Source organism: Poecilia reticulata, linkage group LG16 (genome assembly GCF_000633615.1).
Source record: "Poecilia reticulata strain Guanapo linkage group LG16, Guppy_female_1.0+MT, whole genome shotgun sequence".
Classification (NCBI taxonomy): domain Eukaryota; kingdom Metazoa; phylum Chordata; class Actinopteri; order Cyprinodontiformes; family Poeciliidae; genus Poecilia; species Poecilia reticulata.
The window spans coordinates 8,865,182-8,870,024 of record NC_024346.1 but is presented as its reverse complement, the minus strand read 5'-3'; the positions used below and the strand labels follow the sequence as shown (position 1 = coordinate 8,870,024).

The 4,843-nt window shown below is 37.8% G+C and overlaps 1 long non-coding RNA gene across 1 annotated transcript; it reads right to left on the bottom strand.

Annotated features, from left to right (window-relative positions):
• Positions 1-1,004: 1,004 nt before the first annotated feature.
• LOC103477812 (uncharacterized) lies at positions 1,005-1,702 on the bottom strand. The gene is made up of 2 exons (XR_535700.1): positions 1,315-1,702; positions 1,005-1,235 (listed from the first exon to the last, which is right to left on the bottom strand). It is a non-coding gene; the product is annotated as an uncharacterized LOC103477812 (long non-coding RNA).
• Between the last annotated feature and the right edge of the window lie 3,141 nt (positions 1,703-4,843).

Genomic DNA, 4,843 nt, shown 5'->3' with positions numbered 1-4,843 from the left:
CCTTAGTACAAGGCACATTGCACACTACAGTTTAGATCAGGCCTAAAAAAAAGTAAATACAAAAATAAAAAAACGGCATTGACATTGTCTCTGAGTCCGATTCAACTCGACTTTAGCCAGTAGTAAGCCCAACATATGATTTCAATTAAAAAGCAGTGTAACTTGTCCTGTTTTTAGCTTTGTTTAACATCTTCCAGCTCAATATTGTCGCTTGTTGTAACTGTAGAATGAGGCAAATACAAATCTTCGGAGATGTGTGATTGATGGAAGCAGAAAGGGGTAGGACTGTAAGCGCAATTTGCTGTGTGCTGCACTTATTACAGTCTAATCAACTGCTGCACCCTAATTTCTGTCTTTCCACAACAGGGTGACCTACCTTCTCCTCTATTTAGACAAGAAACAGTTTTACACAACATTATATTGTGCATTCTGACTTAGTTTGCTCTTTGTATGTATTGAAAGCTTAATAAATGCGCTGCAGAAGCCTGAACCCAACCCAGTCCGAATTTTGGGTCGGGCTCTGGCTATAAATCTAAACTCTGTTGTACACTGCTAAAGGTTCCAAGGTCAAGATAAAAAAATGCATTAACATCAAACTTGTGTTAGTCAGCATGTTGCCAGTGCTTTGCATGCATTATTTCTCTTCTATTGTCCTAGCTATCATAAACTTTATTTTGTAATTGCTGAACAGGGGAACAGATTATTTCAGACTGCTGAAATATTTGGTTTCCCCCTTTGGCAAATAAAGACCAAATGTTTCAAAATTCTTAATGGTTGTTGCGAGTCATCTGTCATATTTTACATTAGAATATGATTTTCCAGAAAGCCTACACTCTCATCTTTTGCCCTGCTATCAGCTAGTTTCCATCCTCTTATATTAGCAATGAAAAATTATAAATGTGTTGGAGAACCATGTGTGGTGACTGACTTTTGTGTCAGGCTTAAGTGACAAACGTTGGAAAAAATACCGATCTAGGCGAATAAGAAAACAACTTAAAACTATGTAGGAAGACCTCTGCACATATTTATTTTTACAAATGTGTTATTGTTTTTAACAGCAGTTGCCGATTCAACTGAATGTTACAACCTTGGCATGATTATGCAAGTTGTTTTACCAAGGAATCGAACAAATGGGCCGTGAAAATTGTGGGATCCGCCTCTCTGGCTGCAGTTCGCGCTCCCCGACACAGGGGAAACAGATTTTCAGAGAGGATCAGTATTTCGCACAAGAGCGCCTGTAAGAGCCAAAACGTTAGCGACAGAGGCATCACTACAAGAAATCCCTTTAAACACAATGAAAAACAGTAATCTTACCAGTCTGAAGGTAACTCTCCTGCCCATGGGTTAAACAGCAGCTGTGTGCATGAAGAATCTCTCTTCCTCGCCCTCCTGAACGCAGGTGAGTGAGTGATGATCCACAGGCGTCAACAGCCTGGCTCCGCTCAGCCTAATCATCAGATCAAACGCAGTAGCGTTAGCTTCGGCGCTAGCTTAGCTTAGCATACTGATATGAGCTCAGTCCTGGAAACACAGTTCAGCTGGTTCTCGTGATGCCACGCATTTCTAAACTCATCTGTAGTCCAGAAACAAAGAGCAGCCATCCAACCATAATGTGACTTGGATATACAGTTTTCAGGCCAGAAGTATGGTCCGCTATACAACAGCATGAAAAAATCCCATCTGCATGGCAGTTTTTCTTCTGGCTTCCGGTCTACCAGTAGGACACTCAAAACGGCAAAACCATATATATCTATTAGAAAAAATGAAGTAGAGCTGGGGTTTACTTTTTTCTAACATGAAAAAACAAATATAGCATCAACCCAGGAAATAATAACTATACTTTTTATGACCGACATATTTAGAAAAACAATACTTTTTTATTACCTCTGGTTTGGAAAATAACGTCATCCTGTAAACAAAAGTAACATTTTCTGAATAACTATGCTTCTACAAATATATTATACAGAATACGTTTCTGTAATAAAAATGCATATCACCTAATTTTGCCTGGGTTGCTAGGTGAGGAGCTGTACTTGCTCATTGTGACTTTACAATTGGAAGATTCATGAAATGTCTCATTTTCTAGACACCAATAAACATTGACTTATTACCAGAAAATGGCTAGATTTCTTTTAGCGCTTTGGACTGTTTGCAGAAGCGGTAGAGACCAAAATGGATGTACAGAAAGTTAATTGTGCATAACTTTTTCCCTATAAAAGATGGCGATTATTTCTCAAACTTTTTGTAGGATTGGCAGACATCGTTTCCCGTGCTTTCATAAACCTAACTTTTATTAAGTCTTTAGTGGGCAGTGTAAAACAATGTGCTTGCTGTGTGTAGTATACAAAAAAGAAGAAACTTGCATAATTAAAGACAAATTACAGTTTATTTTTTTTATTTTTAGAATTCGTATTTTCAAAATTCTGATTAGATAACATGAATTTAAATCTCTTGCTAATTTTTTGACAACTCTTCTTGATGATAGAGTTGAAGCCCATGGCTTAGTTTAGTGTTTCTACATCCCGGTGTTGTGTCCTTGATGTTCTGTCCATTTCTCTTCCCTCACTGCTTTTCTCCCTGCTCTTTCACCTGTTCCTCACAGCGTGAAGATTTTCTAATATCCATTACTTCCACCAGGGTCACTACAATCCCACTGGGTCCGCCAAAGACTTGGCAGGTGCCGATAAGGGCCCTGCTCCAGACACTGTAATAGCTTAACAAATCCCTCCATGACCCAGAATCCCCTTCACCAGCATGGCATCTCACTATTTTCCATAAAACTATTAAAATCTACCTGGTGTCATACTGGGTGAGGGGACTCTGGGGATGTGGAGCACTCTGTCTTGTATGTACCAATGTCTCTCTGCAAAAGCAGTAAAGAAACAGAAAGAGAAATCAAAATTGCAGCTCAACTCTTGCAGGGAGCATATTGTGTTTGTGAGCAGGATCATGGACTTTTAATCTGATATTGGTGTATCTCTTATTCACCCAAGCATGGTCGGCACCGAGCTTAAACTATGCTCAATCTTGCTTGCTTTAATTTTCTCTCATCTATTCTTTCCCCCTTCTCTGCCTTATACTCAAACACTGAGGGTCATTTTGGCTCAGCGTCCTGGAGCTTTCATCCGATAATGATACCCGCTTCAGTGGATATCAAACTACAGCTCCACCCATTTCCTTTCACCCCTTCTAACACCCAGCTTTCATCCTGCCAATCATGCTTTAGCCCCATTCAAGTGGCAATAGTGTTAATGATTCATTTCCCTTGTAATCCCTGCTCAGCCTGATAAGCTTGTAATGGCTGCCGTTATTTGCGACTGTTTTCCATTGTTTGTAGTGTTAAATTAAGCCTCAGTGATCCATCCTGGTAGCTCTTCTGAGCAGAAGAAATACCCTTAGGAATGAACCACTAGCCACAAAGATGGTAAAATATGTGTCTGTAAATAAATTATTATGTAGAGCAAACAAATGTATAGGATTAAAAAACTTCAGATATGCATGAAATGATGTGCTGTATGCGTCTTGTGGCTTTCTTACTCATTTCATATTCAAGTTAATTGTACAGTCAGCTAAAAAAACAAAAACAATAAAATAACAACAAAAATAAATATATATGTGTAAATTCTAGAGGGAATTCTAGAAGACGCTATTTATTATGGGAAATATGGGATAACTTGGTACCAGTATTGCATTATTAGGTAAACCTTTTTTGATTGAGCTTTTGACATTTTTGCACTTTTAAGAAACCCATAGCAACTAAACTGAGGTATTGTCATCAGAAAACACAAGTTAAAAAAAAAGCTAATAAAAAAGCACATCAGCATAATTTGCTACAAGGCAAAACAAACATAAAAAAGATCACAAAACATCCTCCAATCTTTAAAGCTAGAGCTCATGAGTGCTTTAAACTGCTACTTTTCTATCATTCACTTGCAACACACTGTGCTCCGTTGCCAAAAGCAATGACAATGCAATGGCAATGGAGCACTGAGACTGAGTGGAAAATATAATTGTTCAGTCCTCTTTTAGTGGCAAGGTGTTTCACCCTGCAACATTTAGTGGATATGATGGTGCATGTGTTTATGGCATGAATGTGAGTACTGTCTTATGTCCAATGAGATGGTTGCAAAATTTCCTATCATGAGACAGTATGACTAGAATAATAAACTGTTGATTTGTTTTAAATCTCTGAGTCTAAAGAAAATATATATTTTTTAAATATAGGATCTTTAATTAGTCAGGTAACATTTTGAATGTTCATTTATAGACACAATTTCTCCTTTTAACCTGTGTTGAAAGTGTAAGATAAATACTGTAGTTTTTGATTAACATAATTAATAATCTGTGAGTATATCTAATTTTGACAAACATTGGATTTATTTCTTGATTTTATAAGCTGCTGACTGAATTTTCGTAAAAAAATGATGGTTCATCATAGTTCACCGAAAGGGCTGCAGCCAAAGGAGCCCCCTAGTTCACATGCTGACCTTAGAATTATGTTGCTCCTTTGTTGAAACGTTTTAGACATACCAAGTGTTTTAAACCAAGAAAAAAAAAAAACGCTAAAATAAAACACACTGCTAGTAAAGGGGGGGAAAACCTGCTTGAGGGATTATGTTTTCATGTAGGATATTACTTCAAGCAAATGCTTTTTAAATGCCAAGACAAGCATCTGGTTTTCTGACCCGAAAAATGAGTTAAATGAAGTCTATAATATTCTAATCACCACACAGTATCTGTCAGGGCAAGGTGAACACCGGCCTGCTCATAAAGACATCACGCTAAACATCAGTGGAGCACACCGTGGGTAATAACAAGTTTCATGAAGCCATAAATCTGCCTA